Raw genomic sequence first — 10,000 nt, 5'->3', positions numbered from 1 at the left:
AACCAATTTAGGTTTGGAGGGATCTTGAAACTCCTCTCTTAAGCAAGGTCAAGTCGTAACAAGGGGGAAATACAGATGCAGGTCTACAAGAAAAGGGAACAAAAGAATGAAGGCACTGGTTAACTTATGCACTAGGAATTAAGGTGAACGAAATAGGGTTAGAGTGAGTGGAAAGTGCTGCGAAGCGACGCTGTGGGAGGGAGTGGGGGAAGACATGTAATTAGAAAGTTCAGAAAAGCAGTCAGAATGGAAATATATATATATATATATATATATATATATATATATATATATATATATATATATATATATATATATATATATATATGTATATATATATATGTATATATATATATATATATGTATATATATATATATATATATATATATATATATATATATATATATATATATATATATATATATATATATATATATATATATATATATATATATATATATATATATATATATATATATAAAAGGATAACTAGAGATGCAGCACTGAGAAAAAAGATTGACTGATAACATTAGATAACATTTGCTATAAATGAACGTTTTTGGAGGGATAAGTAAAAAAAGAAAAATTGCAGAAAAGAAAATAAATAAATAGGTCAGGTTTTACAAAACAGAAGGCTACAGTACAGATTGTGCGTTACTGTTATCCTTTGTACCCCGAGAATAAGTGAACTCGTCCTGTACTTCCTAACTTCAACACTAAAGAATGTGTGGAATCTAATTACTTGCTCATATTAGAAAAAAACAAACGCTACTAATGATCCAGCGTGTATTAGGTGGTATTTGACGCGAAGGTAGTTGTTACTGTAGGGAATCTTACAGTATTCCACTTGTAGCTTTTCTAAAGGATTTCCACTTCCGTGTGTTTACAGTCTACATAGAATTGATCAAGCAGTCCGGGATATATATATATTATATATATATATATATATATATATATATATATATATATATATATATATATATATAATATATATATATATATATATATATATATATATATATATATATATATATATATATATATGAATTACGAAAATTATATTAACACTATATACTATTGCAGGCACATATTATGCATTTTCATCATACAGGTTGACCATTTTTTGCATGAAAAATAATTACAAAGAGAATATCAAAAAGGTGAATTTGAATTTTTTTTTTTCGCTCTTTCAGTTAATGAAATGCACACAAAGAGTTATATATATATATATATATATATATATATATATATAATATATATATATATATATATATATATATATATATATATATATATATATATATATATATATATATATATATATATATATATATATATATATATATATATATATATATATATATATATATATTTTTTTTTTTCATTTAGTTTCCACAAAAACATATAAACGCACATACCACTTCGTTCGGATGCACGGATATGCCACGAGCGTGCACGTGCTCACACACAATGTAACACACACACACACACACACACACACACACACACACACACACACACACACGCTTGTTTTATATTTCTGCTTGCTTACAATTAAGTAGATGAAGGCTATATATATATATATATATATATATATATATATATATATATATATATATATATATATATATATATATATATATATATATATATATATATATATATATATATATATATATATATATATATATATATATATATATATATATATATATATATATATATATATATATATATATATATATATATATATATATATATATATATATATATATATATATATATATATATATATATATATATATATATACGATATATATATATATATATATATATATATATATATATATATATATATATATATATATATATATATATATATATATATATATATATATATATATATATATATATATATATATATATATATATATATATATATATATAGTCTGTTAGGGAGCTACGGGTTGACAGACTGTTGCTGGATCATTATTGTATATTTTACAGTTAGTATGTATTTGCTAACAGCAAAAAACTTTACTTACTTACACACATACAGACGTGTCTCCAGTACTGACGTTCTTTCTTAAGGACTTCCACAAGATCCACGCAAACAAGACACTCTCAGCCCGTCGTGAACCGCACCTTCGCCTCGATTCCCCGCGGCTCTTCAATACTTCCGGCGGTTGAGAAGAGGAAGCTCCAATCATACTTCCAAATATCTCGTTTGGATATAAGGCCGAAGCAGCGAGATATTATACGCCAGATATTTGAACGAGCCTCGCCTCAGCCCCATGGATGCGAATAGGTGTATTTACCTGAATCCAAAACCGATAAAGTTATCCGCCAGACTGAGGCTTTGTGGAACGAGCAGGAATGGGCATATGATTCCTTATTGGTGTGCACGGCCATACTGCAACACCGAAAAAGCCTAGCGTCAATATATAACCAGAACGTGCACAATAAACATCGATGTAAAATGCATGAAATATGATACTGAACAATAAATGATGCGGTTGGTGACTGAATACACCTTACTCATGGCGTTATCACGGGATATGTACGCCACAGCCAACACATTTCCTAGCGACACACCCCTCCGGAGCCCACGAGCCTGGAAGACGCGGGGCAATTCCTCTCCAACTAACTGAGCGACGACGCAAAACAGATTGCAAGCGAGACAGCCAGACTTCCGGGAGTTGCTGCGTGGGAACGTCTGGCAGCACTGCTCCCAAAGGAAAGGAAATACGGGAATGGAATAGGGCAGCGCAAGAATAGGTAGGAGAGAAGAGGAATGAGGAAGAATAGATAATAAAGTAGAGCAAGTGAGATGGGTTAGCAAGAAAAAAAGGCAGCGGAAAGCTGACACTTGGAAACTCGAGACAAGGATATTAGAAAGTGCAGATAAATGACGGATGGAGAGAAATGAATGAAGAGAGCGTGATGGAAAAGTACGGCTGACTTCGAACATAAGCGATACGTGTTGGTAACGCACCACAGAAACAAAGCAGTAAAACATAAAGCAGCAAGCAACAAACTAAGAGATAATGAGCAGAGTCAACATGTTAAGTTTCAAACTCAGCAGAAAAGCACCAAACAAATTACATAGCAAGGTAAAAAGTCTGTCAAAGAAGTAAGACAACAGATCCCATTTTGTATTGCTATGTAAATGGCATCACCAAGGCTGCATTCTCGCTTGGGACGGCAAAGCCACGGCGGAACAACAACACTACACGCGAGGATGATGAATAATGTAAAACACGTCAGGCTCCCGGTGTGTGTGTGTGTGTGTGTGTGTGTGTGTGTGTGTGTGTGTGTGTGTGTGTGTGTGTGTGTGTGTGTGTGTGTGTGTGTGTGTGTTAACTAAAAGGGGATATGTTCATAAAAGACAATAATGTAATTGTATTAATTTCCCCGTCTACGAAAACATAATGTCAACTGCCTTACTATTTTTTTTTTCTCTCTCTCTCTCTTTCTCTATACCTCAGGAAATTAGACCATCAAAGAGAGCCATTACTCATGATAAAACTTCTCAGCGAGACGTAAGAGCACAAACATCTTCCTCTCAGCTCTGCCCAAAAAGATTCTTCTCCTCAGACTGTTTTCTTTGTTAAAAGGAAATCGTTGCTGACGGACGCTCAAGACAAGGAATCTAAGTCCAGTAAAGAGATCTTTCTTTGGAGTCCTACTCTGAAAATTACAATGAAAGAGAAAGAGAGAGAAAAAAGTTCTTTCCCCTCTCTCCCTCTCCACTCAGGCTTCTGTCTAGTGAAATGGACGAGTCTAGCTTCTTCAGTGAGCGTTGCCTCTCCCTGCAAGGCGCCGCATAGAGAGGCTCACTAATAATAAATGCGTGTAAAACAAATTGTCTTAAATTACTTTTTTCCTTTCACTTAAAGATTCATATGCGTAGTATGTCGTGGACACATCTGCTCCTTGATGAGTTTCAGCTTTATTATGGCAGAGTGCAGATGCAGAGACAAAGGGTGTGTCACAGTGGAGCATGTCTGGCTGAAGTACCCGTGAATGAAGAAGTTTGTTGAAGAGAGAAAATAAATGTCACACACACACACACACACACACACACACACTTAAGACTGGATGGATGATTTGAGTGTTCGCAGCATAATGTTGCGCAATAATGGGAGCCAAATTATCATATATGTAGAGGGACAAACAAACATAAAGAGATTCATCATTAAGATTCTTAATTGAGCATGAAGTACAACCATGTAGTAACTTACAGGAGCAAGTTTGTTTTCTACTGATGTAAATAATAACAAAAATAAATTAATAAAAAAAAGCACCCAGAGCAAGGAGGCAACACATCGCCAAGTAGCCTTACATGAATGAGAGAAGGGAGTGGGAAGCGGAAACAAATAGTTTGTGAAACCGATGCATTCCCGACCCCTGCCTGGTAGTGTTGTAGCCTGGCGCGCCACCTGTTGCACTGAAAGAGGAGGGCTTCGTCTTACCCTTGTTTAGTTTCGGCCACTGGGACTCACCAAAAGTGATATAAAATGTGCTAAAGAAAAAACAAGAACAGTGGTGCTTTCGAGAAAATTCTTTTATGTTTACAGAAAACTTAGCCATTTAAAAAAAATATATATATACAAGATTAACAGAGAGAGAGAGAGAGAGAGAGAGAGAGAGAGAGAGAGAGAGAGAGAGAGAGAGAGAGAGAGAGAGAGAGAGAGAGAGAGAATAAGCCTACGAAAAAGGAAATACTCGTAGTTTGGTAGGATACGATAGCTTCAGACGAGGCAAACACATGTAACATGAAATAATTAACAGAACTCTGCACCCGCCGCACAGCAAACACATGTCTCCTGTCTGAGCACCCAGGTCTAATCAGAGGCTACGGTTTTCTCCTCGTTCAGTTACATCACGTCGCTACGTCCGGACGAAGTAGGATCCACCTACTTTGATGACTCTCTCTCTCTCTCTCTCTCTCTCTCTCTCTCTCTCTCTCTCTCTCTCTCTCTCTCTCTCTCACACACACACACAACATTGCAAGATTCTATCATAAATAAAAAAAAGTCAGAATAAGTCACATCTGCTTTTTAGATATCTTCAATTTACATTAAAGTTTGAGAAAGGTATTCATTTCTAATACGTTTCTACGTCTTTTACAGAAAAAGCAGAAAATAAAATTGCAGTAAATTTCGTCACTTAAGATTCAAGGCAGAAGACGTGCTCGGGTTGAGATAGGCTTGTTTCTGCCGCCATTGTTTCTGCCGCCAGGCCGCAACACACGAGTCGCCCCGTGAGGAGGGAAGATTCGAGATCTTACTCCAGAAAACAGTTAGTTATACGCAATACTTGTATCCACCTTCAGCACGCCAGTGAGGGAGCGGGGCCAGACGCGGCGAAATTTGACGGTGCGGTACAAACGTAAACAATAATGGGCCAGGCTCATCTTTGGGTGACTGTCCTCAGTTGTCTAGTGAATATCTCATTTATAATGCATTACATAAACTTTTCTGCAAAAGTCATATTGTAACAAAAATGAGTACGTTTTTAAAACTTAAATGTATGTTAAACATTTAGACGCAAGGTAGGATTAATTTCTTTTTTATTTAGATGAGAGAAAAACCATGTTGTGTTGCAAGATGTTGAAAAATATATTAGGTTTTAAAAAAATGTAACAAGTATAGTTATCTTTTCGCTTTTCCAAAATTTTTGCCTCGAAGTTTATTGACTACACCAGTCATGTGATGATACTTTGACGAAGAGTTGCTTGCTCGAACGTAGGAAAGTCAAAGTAATTAGGGGCTCTTTTCAGGCCAATGGCGCAGTACAGTGGCACCGGGTAGTGCAAGGCTTGGTGTACCTGCTTTCAGCGGGACACGCGGTACTTAGTGTGCAGGTTGTTACGACATCAAAGCGAACGGGGTGTATTTTGCCTTGGCCCAGCGACGTGACAAGACGTAGCTGTCAACATGTAGGCGACATACTGGCTAATCTCAAAGCGAGTCTCACTAATCAGTGCCATGTGTACGACAACCACAAATCTGCCGCTGATTGGTCAACAGTCACAGACGGCCTTGATGACAGTTATGGACACCGTCGCCGATTGTCAGCCAGACTGTCTGTGAACTAGTTGACCGACAGTCTCCCGTACAGTCTTCCCGATTGTCTTGGCGTTAGTCTTGCAAACCGTTATCAAATCTAGCAAGATTTTTCTTCAAAAAGAAATTTTGTCTGTAAACATCTTTCTATTTGGATACTGCCACAAACTTTTATCCGGATTTATCTTAAAAAGGATATTTTGATCGCAATCGGCATCTCACCGACATCCCGATAAGATGTTAGCCGATATTTCCAAGCGGAAAGTCACCATGAACGTCTTTTTCATCATACGAGGCACTGTCACCACGACACTACAGCATTAGTTAAGGTAGTCAGCGTTGATGAGTGTGCCGATGGGAAATTGTCGAAATTTGAAAAATGGCGCGAATACTTCAAGACAGACCAAGATTGCGTGGTACAATCTCGGCCACCGTGCACGAACCTCCCTCAGTACTCAACAGTAAATTATCGTTGGTCCAGTCCCTTGCCAAATCTTGTCGTGAGAGTTTAACATTTAGTTTTCGCGCTGCCCCTCTCGACTCCACATTCTCCTCTCGACATCCGCTCGTCATCCCGCGAACATTTCTAAACCTCTTCCAGACCACCCGCGACCTTTTTCGCATCAGTAGTCAAGACGTCATATATCCTGGAGTCGAGGCCAGTCGTGTTCTAAAGTCAGTACCGTGTGAAAGGAGTTTTAGGGATTAACTGGAAAATCCTCTTAAGATTCGGAACCGAGGGAACCAAGCTGCAGCTTCTGTAATAATCTTGGTAAATGAAAATATTTTCTGCACACAGTTGTTTTGACAAAGTGTGTATGTGTGTGTATGTGATTCACCTACTGTTGTCTGCTGGTCACTCAGCCAGCCGTTACCCTACGGAAAGAGCTCAGAGTTCATAATGACCGATCTTTGTGTAGGACTGAGACCACTTACACACCACACACCGGGACAGAGGGGTCACAACCCCTCGAGTTACATTCCGTACCTACTTACTGCTAGGTGAACAGAGGTTCGCCCATTTGCCTCCGCGCCCGGGACTCGAATCCGGGCTTTCTTGGTTGTGAGCCGAGCGTGCTAACCACTACACTACGCGGTGTGTGTGTGTGTGTGTGTGTGTAATATATATATATATATATATATATATATATATATATATATATATATATATATATATATATATATATATATATATATATATATATATATATATATATATATATATATATATATATATTAAGGTTTTCATCTCTAGCAAGCTGTCTTGAAACTCATATTCATTGCTATCTTTTACCGTCATACACATCATCTCCCTTCCGCGGTCTCACTGCTAAAAGTTCTATTTACTATCTCATCTCTGTTCTGTTCACCTCACTAAGGTAAGAGTTAACTAGTCTTTATTATCACTCTCACCCCTTTTAACTGATAAGCTGTAACTCTCTGCCTATTTCAGTTTTTCTTCTTTTTTGCTTCTCTTGTTACTTCTTTGAGAGCGTTTTTTTTTTTTTTTTATTACTCACTTGTAGTCGTAACGGCGTTAAGAAAAAGAAAATGGACACTAGTGTGGTTTCGTCAGCCTTCCGCCCCCCTCACTACAACGTAACACTCACTTTAAACACCTCTATCGGATCCCCTCCTAATTTCCACTTCTCTGAGGAGTGTAAGTTCAGAAGCTTCATGGTGTAGGAGGGCAATTGTTGGATGGAATCAACGTCTTTTATCGCAATATAAGTGTGTGTAAGGGTAGAGCGATGCCTAGAAGAGATGTGCTTTGTTGGATGTGTGACGTCTGTTGTGTGTGTGTGTGTGTGTGTGTGTATGTGATTATATATATATATATATATATATATATATATATATATATATATATATATATATATATATATATATATATATATATATATATATATATATATATATATATATATATATATATATATAATTTTTTTTTCTATGGACTACTGTATGAACGAGATAAAAATGAAATGGGAAATGTTTGTGCAAGGCTGAAGCATAATGGAGTGGAATGGACAATAGTAGCACGTCTGCGGATGACACTGTCTTACTAGAGAAAAGTGAAAAGGAATTCCAGAGAGTGGTGGATCATTTCCATATGGTATGAGAAACGGAAAATATAGGCGAATGTGGTGTTTTAGAGGAGGAGAGGAGGTGTGTGATTTTAAAATACCTTACTGCATGAGCGTACTAGCTACTGGCAAGTGTGAGGTGGTTATGGGAGAAGAGAGAACGAAGGTAGTGTGTGAGGCCAATGTGTGTGGGAGTAGTAACAGGTAAATATGATGACATGGAGAAATGAGAGAGCAGACTGTGAAAGGTACGAGTGTTATAAAATAACTTGCAAGGGTCAGGAAAAGAAAAAAAAAATGCCTATAAAATATAAAAAAAGAGGTTAAAAAAATAGTATTCTCCTGTCAACATTGATGTATGGATGAGAGACCTGGGCTTGAAATAGACTGTATGGCCATATTGAGAGCATAGAGGACGAAGAGTTTGTTAAAGTGTACGAGTATTATGAGTGAAATTGAAGGCCACTTGGAAGATGGAAGAAAGGGGTGAAGGAGTGCACGTGTGAAAGAGGTGTAGAGGTGCAGGGAGAGACCAAGTGCTTAAACAAACAAGAAGGGAATGTTTGGATATGGAGAGATGGAGGCTCTTCCACCGTGGCTACCCCCTTGGGGACACTCCCGGAGGGAGCGAGGCGTCAGAGAGAGAGAGAGAGAGAGAGAGAGAGAGAGAGAGAGAGAGAGAGAGAGAGAGAGAGAGAGAGAGAGGGACTTTCCTCTCCCACAACCATTGTCGACTTCAGCAATGACTTTCACATCTTGTTATGTAAACATTCCTAAATCATTCCCAGAAGGATGATGTGCTTAAACTTTCTCGTTACATGACACATAATTGTCGCCGTATACTAAATAGTTAGGCTTAGTATGGTGTAAGTACGAGGGAAAAGACATTTAGTACGGACATCTCCCACTCACAGCCATTTTAGAGTTAACGTTGGGTCTCGAATTCCACAGCTGTCTCTAATTTGGCCCAGCCTTAACCTTCCTCCTCGTAAGGATTCCACTTAACATATTATTCAGTGAAACTTAACGTTCCCTCAACATAAGGTCCACACTCTTGTCTGTGTTTTCTTCCCCTAGGTAAACCCAACCTGCCGAGTATGCATCGTACTGTCCTCTCCCTTTGCTTCCCTCCCTTTACCCTCGCGACCCCTCATCCCATAGAGTTCCCAGCCACAGGGCAGCAGGGAGTGACAGAGGACGGTCACAACGGGCTCAGCAGAGTCTAACAAAGGGACGGACTGGAATATAGGAAATCCATACCGTGTTCCTCCTTTGACTGTGCTGGAGGTTTGCAAGGATTCCACACTGGCGTACAAAGGAATATTTTTTCCATGAGTATGCAACAACAATGGACTTTTTTCCCAACATATCGGTGAGACATCGCAGTTCCACTATAATAAGTAAGCAAAAAGAAGACAAGAACTGCATCATATATATTCACTTTGGAGAAGGAAGAGCATATCAGCGCCTTGTTATTCTATCAGCATCGTATCACTCATCTTCATCTCTTCCGGAACCTTCTCTTTTCTCCCCTACATCCCTGCTTTTCATAATCCTTCTCCAGTCCTGTCGGCTTTCCTTCAACCTCACTTCTCCTTTCATCTCTGATTATTGCTTATCTTGTCACCTAAATATGACACAAAACTCGTTTTTACCTTTGTCGTCTTTCAACGTAATCATAATAGTAGTAGTAGTAGATAATATTAATAATAATAATAATAACAATAATAATAATAATAATAATAATAATAGTAATAATACTTATTAATTATTATTATTATTATTATTATTATTATTATTATTATTATTATTATTTATTTATTATTTTTTTTTTTTTTACT

General features: G+C 37.2%; 1 protein-coding gene across 6 annotated transcripts in view; it reads right to left on the bottom strand.

Annotated features, from left to right (window-relative positions):
- The window catches only part of LOC135102892 (uncharacterized), a 245,360-nt gene that overhangs the window by 62,411 nt on the left and 172,949 nt on the right, over positions 1–10,000 (bottom strand). The window lies entirely within an intron of this gene.

This window comes from Scylla paramamosain, chromosome 8, assembly GCF_035594125.1.
Source record: "Scylla paramamosain isolate STU-SP2022 chromosome 8, ASM3559412v1, whole genome shotgun sequence".
In the NCBI taxonomy this organism is placed as follows: domain Eukaryota; kingdom Metazoa; phylum Arthropoda; class Malacostraca; order Decapoda; family Portunidae; genus Scylla; species Scylla paramamosain.
This window is presented reverse-complemented; position numbering and strand designations above follow the sequence as displayed.